This window comes from Bos grunniens, chromosome 29, assembly GCF_055505025.1.
Source record: "Bos grunniens cultivar Pamir isolate PY7600 chromosome 29, Bosgru_T2T1.0, whole genome shotgun sequence".
NCBI lineage: Eukaryota > Metazoa > Chordata > Mammalia > Artiodactyla > Bovidae > Bos > Bos grunniens.
Window position 1 is genome coordinate 12,513,368 of NC_141193.1, and position 9,099 is coordinate 12,522,466.

Here is a 9,099-nt window from a genome sequence, read left to right on the forward strand (position 1 = left end):
GCTGTTATCCTTATGGGAATCCACTTGTGTGCTATTTGCTGTTTTCCCCTTGCTGCTTTTAATATTTCTTCTTTGTATTTGATCTTTGTTAATTTGATTACTATGTGTTTTGGGTGTTTCACCTTGGGTTTATCCTGTTTGAGACTCTCTGGGTTTCTTGGACTTGTGTGATTATTTCCTTCCCCAATTTAAGGACGTTTTCAACTATTATCTCAAGTATTTTCTCATGGTCTTTCTTTTTGTCTTCTTCTTTTGAGACTCCTATGATTCGAATGTTTGGGAATTTAATATTGTCCCAGATGTCTTCTGAGATTGTCCTCATATCTTTTAATTTTTTGTTTGTTTGTTTTCACTCTCTGTTTCATTGATTTCTACCATTCTATCATCTACCTCACTTATCCTATCTTCTGCCTCTTTTATCCTACTCTTGGTTCCCTCCAGCATGTTTTGTTTTTTTTTTTTTAATCTTATTTATTGCCTTATTTGTTATATATTGACTCTTTTTTATTTCTTCTAGGTCCTTGTTAAACCTTTCTTGCATCTTCTCAATCCTTGTCTCCAGGCTATTTATCTGTAATTCCTTTTTGTTTTCAAATTTTTGGATCATTTTCACTATCATTATTTGGAAGTCTTTATTAGGTAGATTCCCTATCTCTTCTTTTGTTTTGTTTGGTGGACATTTGTCCTGTTCCTTTGCCTTCTGGGTATTTTTCTGCCTCTTCTTCTTGTTTATATTGCTGTATTTGGGGTCGTCTTTCCGTATTCTGGCAGTTTGTAGAGTTCTCTTTATTGTGGTGTTTCCTCTCTGTGGGTGGTGTTGGACGGGTGGCTTGTCAAGGTTTCCTGGTTAGGGAAGCTTGTGTCAGTGTTCTGGGGGGCGGAGCTGTATTTCTTCCCTCTGAAGTGCAATGAAGTGTCCAGTAATGAGTTATGAGATGTCAATGGGTTTGGAGTGACTTTGGACAGCCTGTATATTGAAGCTCAGGGCTATGCTTCTGTGTTGTTGGAGAATTTGTGTGGTATGTCTTGCTCTGGAACTTGTTGGCCCTTGGGTGGTACTTGGTTTAAGTGTAGGTATGGAGGCATTTGATGAGCTCCTATTGATTAATGTTCCCTGAAGTCAGGAGTTCTCTGTTGTTCTCAGGATTTGGACTTAAGCCTCCTGCCTCTGGTTTTCAGTATTATTCTTACAGTAGTCTCAAGACTTCTCCATCTATAGAGCACCGATGATAAAACATCTAGGTTAAAGATTAAAAACTTCTCCATAGTGAGGGACACCCAGAGAGGTTCACAGAGTTACATGGAGAAGAGAAGAGGGAGTAGAGAGACAGAGGTGACCAGGAGCAGAAGAGGAAAAATCAAAAGAGGAGAGAGCAAGCTAGCCAGTAATCATTCCTTATGAGCTCTCCACAGTCTGGATCCCTCAGAGATGTTCACAGAGTTATACAGAGAAGAGAAGAGGGAGGATGGAGATAGAGGTGAGCAGGAGGAGAAGATGGGGAATCAAAAGGGGAGAGAGAAGCTAGCCAGTAATCACTTCCCTAAAAAAGGACCATGCCAATGCCAAGGCTGTACATTGTCACCCTGCTTATTTAACTTATATGCAGAGTACATCATGAGAAACACTGGGCTGTAAGAAGCATAATCTGGAAATAACATTGCTGGGAGAAATATCAATAACCTCAGATATGCAGATGACACCACCCTTATGGCAGAAAGTGAAGAGGAACTAAAAAGCCTCTTGATGAAAGTGATAGAGGAGAGTGAAAAAGTTGGCTTAAAGTTCAACATTCAGAAAACTAAAATCATGGTATCTGGTCCCATAACTTCATAGGAAATAGATGGGGAAACAGTAGAAACAGTGTCAGAGTTTATTTATTCAGGCTCCAAAATCACTGTAGATGGTGATTGCAGTCATGACATTAAAAGATGTTTACTCCTTGGAAGGAAAGTTATGACCAAAATAGATAACATATTGAAAAGCAGAGATATTACTTGGCCAACAAAGATCCATCTATCAAGGCTATGGTTTTTACAGTGGTCATGTATGGATGTGAGAGTTGGACTGTGAGGAAAGCTGAGTGCTGAAGAATTGATGCTTTTGAACAGTGATGTTGGAGAAGACACTTGAGAGTCCCTTGGACTGCAAGGAAATATAACCAGTCCATTTTAAAGTAGATCAGTCCTGGGTGTTCTTTGGAAGGAATGATGCTAAAGCTGAAACTCCAGTACTTTGGCCACCTCATGTGAAGAGTTGACTCACTGGAAAAGACTCTCATGCTGGGAGAGATTTGGGGCAGGAGGAGAAGGGGAAGACAGAGGATGAGGTGGCTGGATAGCATTACTGACTCGATGGACATGGGTTTGAGTGATTTCCGGGAGTTGGTGATTGACAGGGAAGCCTGGTGTGCTGCAATTCATTGGGTCGCAAAGAGTTGGACACAGCTAAGTGACTGAATGAACTGAACTAATGTGCTGTTCATAGTCTGGATCCCTCAGAGATGTTCACAGAGTTACACAGAGAAGAGAAGAGGAAGGAAGGAGACAGAGGTGGCCAGGGGGATAAAGGTTGGAATCAAAAGAGAGAGACAGATCCAGCCAGTAATCAGTTCCCTAAGTGTTCTCCACAGTCTGGAACACACAAAGAGATTTGCAGAGTTGGGTAGAGAAGAGAAAGGGGCAGGGAGGAGATAGAGGCCACCTGGTGGAGAAAAAGGAGATCCAAATTGGAAGAGAGCAATCAGGCCAGTGATCTCTCTCCCAAGTAAAAATGGTTACTGATGATTGGATTCTTAAAGGAACAAAATTGATACCAAATACTAAAAAGCAAAATTTGAAAATCTAAAGTAGAATTTGGATTCTCAAAAATACAATATTTAAGGAAAAAAACAAAGTCACAAAAATTATATATCAGATCAGTCACTCAGTCGTGTCCGACTCTTTGCGACCCCATGAATCACAGCACGCCAGGCCTCCCTGTCCATCACCAACTCCCAAAGTTCACTGAGACTCACATCCATCGAGTCAATGATGCCATCCAGCCATCTCATCCTCTGTCGTCCCCTTCTTCTCCTGCCCGCAATCCCTCCCAGCATCAGAGTCTTTTCCAATGAGTCAACTCTTCGCATGAGGTGGCCAAAGTACTGGAGTTTCAGCTTCAGCATCGTTCCTTCCAAAGAAATCCCAGGGCTGATCTCCTTCAGAATGGACTGGTTGGATCTCCTTGCTGTTCAAGGGACTCTCAAGAGTCTTCTCCAACACCACAGTTTAAAAGCATCAATTCTTCGGCTCTCAGCCTTTTTCACAGTCCAACTCTCACATCCATACATGACCACAAGAAAAACCATAGCCTTGACTAGATGAACCTTTGTTGGCAAAGTAATGTCTCTGCTTTTGAATATGCTATCTAGGTTGGTCATAACTTTCCTTCCAAGGAGTAAGTGTTTTTAATTTCATGGCTGCTGTCACCATCTGTAGAAATTTTGGAGCCCAGAAAAATAAAGTCTGACACTGTTTCCACTCTTTCCCCATCTATTTCCCATGAAGTGATGGGACCAGGTGCCATGATCTTCGTTTTCTGAATGTTGAGCTTTAAGCCAACTCTTTCACTCTCTGCTTTCACTTTCATCAAGAGGCTTTTGAGTTACTCTTCACTTTCTGCCATAAGGGTGGTGTCATCTACATATATGAGGTAATTGATATTTCTCCCCGCAATCTTAATTACAGCTTGTGTTTCTTCCAGTCCAGCGTTTCTCATGATGTACTCTGCATATAAGTTAAATAAGCAGGGTGACAATATACAACCTTAACAAACTCCTTTTCCTATTTGGAACCAGTCTGTTGTTTCATGTCCAGTTCTAACTGTTACTTCCTGACCTGCATACAAATTTCTCAAGAGGCAGATCAGGTGGTCTGGTATTCCCATCTCTTTCAGAATTTTCCACAGTTTATTGTGATCCACAGAGTCAAAGGCTTTGGCATAGTCAATAAAGCAGAAATAGATGTTTTTCTGGTACTGTCTTGCTTTTTCTATGATCCAGCGGATGTTGGCAATTTGATCTCTTGTTCCTCTGCCTTTTCTAAAACCAGCTTGAACATCAGAAAGTTCATGGTTCACATATTGTTGAAGCCTGGCTTGGATAATTTTGAGCATTACTTTACTAGCGTGTGAGATGAGTGCAATTGTGCGGTAGTTTGAACATTCTTTGGCATTTCCTTTCTTTGGGATTGGAATGAAAACTGACCTTTTCCAGTCCTGTGGCCACTGCTGAGTTTTCCAAATTTGCTGGCATATTGAGTGCAGCACTTTCACAGCATCATCTTTCAGGATTTGGAATAGCTCAACTGGAATTCCATCACCTCTACTAGCTTTGTTAGTAGTGATGCTTTCTAAGGCCCACTTGACTTCACATTCCAGGATGTCTGAAGTTTGCTTTAAGAAATAGGGTCTTTTTTTCCCCAAAGTAATAGTAGGTTATAAAAATGAAAATCAAAGGAGTTGTAGAGGATGTAAAAATTTAAAAAAAAATAAATTTAAATAATGAAAATAGTAAAAAAAAAAATATATATATATATATATATACCTAGGACTTTCTCTGGTGTTGTTGTGAACAGTGTGGGGTCAGTTCGCTTTCAGATAGTTCCTTCATCCAGCTTATACTTCTCAAGATCTATAGTCTCCTCCCTATGTAGTCAGTGCTAACTGCACAGTTTTAATCTATTGCACCTGTCACTTCCAGGGCGGGTCCCTTCAGTTTTAGCTTCTTCTGTTTACTGGTATCTTCAGTGTCTAATTTCCACCCTAATCCAGGGGGGTGGTGGTGGAGAAATTTTAGGCTCATTTGTTCAGTCGTGCTGTGGGGAGGGAGGAATGCTGCAAACAAATATCACTGGTGTGTGTGGGGAGTGCTCCCAGTGTCACGGGCAAACTAGGTTTGCCCTCGCTCACGTTGTGTGTGCTTTCACAGTCTACACTGCTCAGATTCTAGGTTGCTCTGTCAGGAACTGTCTGAGGCGAGCCCTGGGTTGCATGCACTTCCCAGGTCTAAGCTGCTCAGGTTCAGGTACTCAGGTACTCCCCAAAGGCACAGACTTGGTTGGGCCTGCGTTTTATGCTCTTCCCAGGTCCGAGTCGCTCAGTTGACTAGGTGTTTGGAGAGTGCAGTCACTGAGACTTATTGCCTCTCCCATCCCTGCCACTCATTTTTCTGGGTGTACAACTGGCGCACCTTCTCAGGTGGATGTTGACTGTCCAGAATCCCAAGAAGTCTTGGTTAGCAACAAACTCTGCTTGCAGTTTGGTAGATGATGCCTCTCTGGGGCTGCAATCTCCCCCTTCTGCTCTGGCTGCCCTCACCTCCCTGTTTCTGGCAGGGGATGGGCCTGTCTGCAGCTGGCTAGCTCTGCTCAGTCCTTTGCTCTGTGAGAAGGCCTGGCGGTGTCTTAGTTTATGGCTTTTCGCTGGGGTAACTATCCCAGGGTCTGGCCTGCTATTTCAAGTTAATTCCCTCAGATTTCCCTCGGGGCATTCAGGCCTGGTCCTTATTTTAAGCAATGCAGCCTGCACCTCCCTGCCAAGTCCCCGCTTGCTAGTGGCGGATGCAGGTGTCTGCACTGCTTCTCCACTGGGAGTTACCATGGGGCATGTAATCTGTGGGTTTAAATTATTTATTTATTTTTCCTCCCAGTTATGTTGCCCTCTGAGGTTCCAAGGCTCACCACAGACTCGCCAGTGAGAGTGTTTCCTGGCGTGTGAAATCTTCTGTCTTTTTTAAGACTCCCTTACCAGTAAGGATCTTTATCCCTATCTCTTTTGTCTCTCTTTTTATCTTTTACAATTTTTCCTACCTTCTCTTGAATATAATGGGCTGCTTTTCTGGGTGCCTGATGTCCTCTGCCTGCATTCAGAAGTTCTTCTGTGGCATTTACTCAGCGTTCAAATGTTCTTTTGATGATTTTTTTGGGGGAAAAACTGGTCTCCCTGTCTTATTCCTCTGCCATCTTAGGAGTGCCCTCAAAATTACTCCTATTTCCCATGAGATCAATAGGGCCCTGAAGACAATATTGCCTTCCTAGTGGGGAATAGTAAACATGGTCTAAAGGCTGGTTTCATCTCAGCTTAAAGAACTTTACAGCAAGCCTTCAAATAATGCAGTTGTTTCCAAGAAATTAACAGTGTTTGCAAACAGTGAAAGGAATACTTTAAAAATTAAAAAAAAAAATCCAGCATCCAAAGGTAAAGTGACCACATCCACAATCCAGTTTAAAATTTCCATATAAATTGTGAAAGTATTTGTCCTAGTTTCATCTCAATGTTGTAAGGTAATTATATTCTGATTAAGACAAACAATTAAATTTAAAAAGAAAAAAAAATTCCAGATGTGTAAAGAAGAAAGAAAATATCCATAATGAGGGAAAAATTAATTAGTAAAAATACAAGTAAAATATATATGACATAATTAGCAGGGAAGGACATTAAAATGCTTACTACATCAATAATCCTTATATTCATGAAGCTGAAGAATATTGAGTATGTTAAATAGAGACATGTAAGATAGACATGCAAAGACTGTGGGAAAAGTTAATTGTGTATCAGAGATTTGAAGTAATTTTAAGAGTGTTAAAATATGTGTAAATGGAATCCCACAGGAAGTGAATGGCAGGAGAAATGTAACAAGAAGGAGAAACAGACACAGTAAAACAAAAAATGGGGATGAGAGCAGATTAGGCAAATGAAACAATGTTAGCCAGAGGACACTGGCACCTCATCTTAAATGCTGAGAGAAATATAATTGACTCAGAATTCTATACCCAAGAAAAGTACATATCAAAAACAAGATAAAATACTTTCTCAGACATACAACAACTACAAGACTGCATCACCACCAACAGACTTTTTATAAAAGGTTCAAGTCAGAAGGAATTTAAAACGAAGTGAAAATCTGGATCTACAGGGGGAATGAACAGTACTCAAAATGATAAACATGTAATATGTATTAAAAGGTAAATATATGGACTTCCTTGGTGGATCCGTGGTTAAGAATCTGCTCTGCAATGCAAAGCATTTGCAAATGGCAAAGGTTTGTTCCTTTGCCAGAGAACTAAGATCCCACATGCCACTGAACAACTAAGCCTGCATGTCTCAAATAGAGTTTACATGCTGCAAGTACTGAGCTTTCCCTCCTCAAATAGAGAGTCCTTACCACAAGGTAGATTCTGCATGCCACACTAGGATCCAGTACAGACAAATACATGATAAATAAATAATGATTTAATAATTATCATAATAATGGTATACTGGCAAATTAAAGATGAATACTATGGATCTTAAAACTATTTAAAAACAGTTACACTTAATAAAGTGACAAACGATATAAAAGGGAATCATAAAAACTACTCAGTCACAAAGAAGTCAGGGATAAAAAGAGACATAGAAAGAAAGAACATGGGACAAACTGAAGATAAAGAGCAAGATGATCGAAATAAACCCAACTAGAATTAACCTCATTAGTGAAGGAAATGACAACCCTCTCCAGTATTCTTGCTTGGAGAATCCCATGGACAGAGGAGCCTGGTAGGCTACAGTCCATGGGGTTGCAAAGAGTTGGACACGACTGAACAACTTCACTCACTTTCGGAGTTAACCCCTCAGATGTGAACCCAGACTTAAGATATAACCCAGGGCCCAGATGACAGCAGATCCCCATACACTGCACTGTGCAGCCAAAACAGAGCCTGCCACGCCCCTGGGCCCCACGTGCTTAGGGACAGAACAGCACCAGAAGATTATATGGAACAGTAAATTATAAGACTTCAATCATACAAAGTACATCCTCTGTTTATAAAAAAATGGCGTTAGAAATCAATGTTCACTGGACAGAGGAAGAATAAGGTGCTAGCATAATGCAGACCTTCCATCTTTTAGAACTCTAATTCTTCTCAGGAGGGAGCAGATAAGTTGACAGGACTTACATCTCTTCAATACTAGACATACTTGATAGACAATACTAGACATACATGTTTGATTTTCACGGTTCAGTCTCCTCTCTCTTCTCTTTTGCTCATCCTGGGCAACAGGGAATGCTCCTCTACACCACAGCTCAATCACTACATACAAATCCAGATGATATTTGCCGAGTCTTTCACATAAACCAGTGAAAACTTGTTTCCTCATATTTTGCATTCTTGGCTTTTTTGAACCAACCACGGCTCTTGTCCTACCTCCTGGGATCCTGGTCCTCTGTTACTTGCAGTCATGTTCCCATCCATGGGCCTCAAATACATGCAGTGAAATTCCTATGCAGAGTGGCCATAATACATGCAGAAAGGGAAAGGACAGGCAGCTCATTACTCTCCTCTATTGTTCCTTCACTACATACATTCACTGAAAACCTGTGTAGCAAGTTTGTTACATACAAACGTTCAAGTTGAAAACTTTCAAACATGTAAAAGTTCATTTGCATGTACCATCACATCAGTTAGTTCACAGATCTGACACACATTGTTGTGGAAACATCCAAGACAAGTTGGTGTGCATTTGTGTACTTTACTGTACAGAATGTTATGGAGTACAATAGTGCAAGACTTATGTCAAGCCTGCTGCTTCTGCTGTTAAGTCACTTCAGTCCTGTCCAACTCTGTGCGACCCCATAGATGGCAGCCCACCAGGCTTCCCCGTCCCTGGGATTCTCCAGGCAAGAACACTGGAGTGGGTAGCCACTTCCTTCTCCAATGCATGAAAATGAAAAGTGAAAGTGAAGTCGCTCAGTCCTGTCCGACTCTGTGCGACCCCATAGATGGCAGCCCACCAGGCTTTCCCGTCATTGGGATTCTCCAGGCAAGAACACTGGAGTGGGTAGCCACTTCCTTCTCCAATGCATGAAAATGAAAAGTGAAAGTGAAGTCGCTCAGTCGTGTCCGACTCTGAGCGACCCCATGGACTGTGGCCCACCAGCCTCCTCCGTCCATGGGATTTTCCAGGCAAGAGTGCTGGAGTGGGGTGCCATTGTCTTCTACGCTTTCTGAAAGGAAGCATAAATTAAGTGGTGATGTAGATGGTCAGATCAGACCAAATCAGTCGCTCAGTCCTGTCCAACTCTT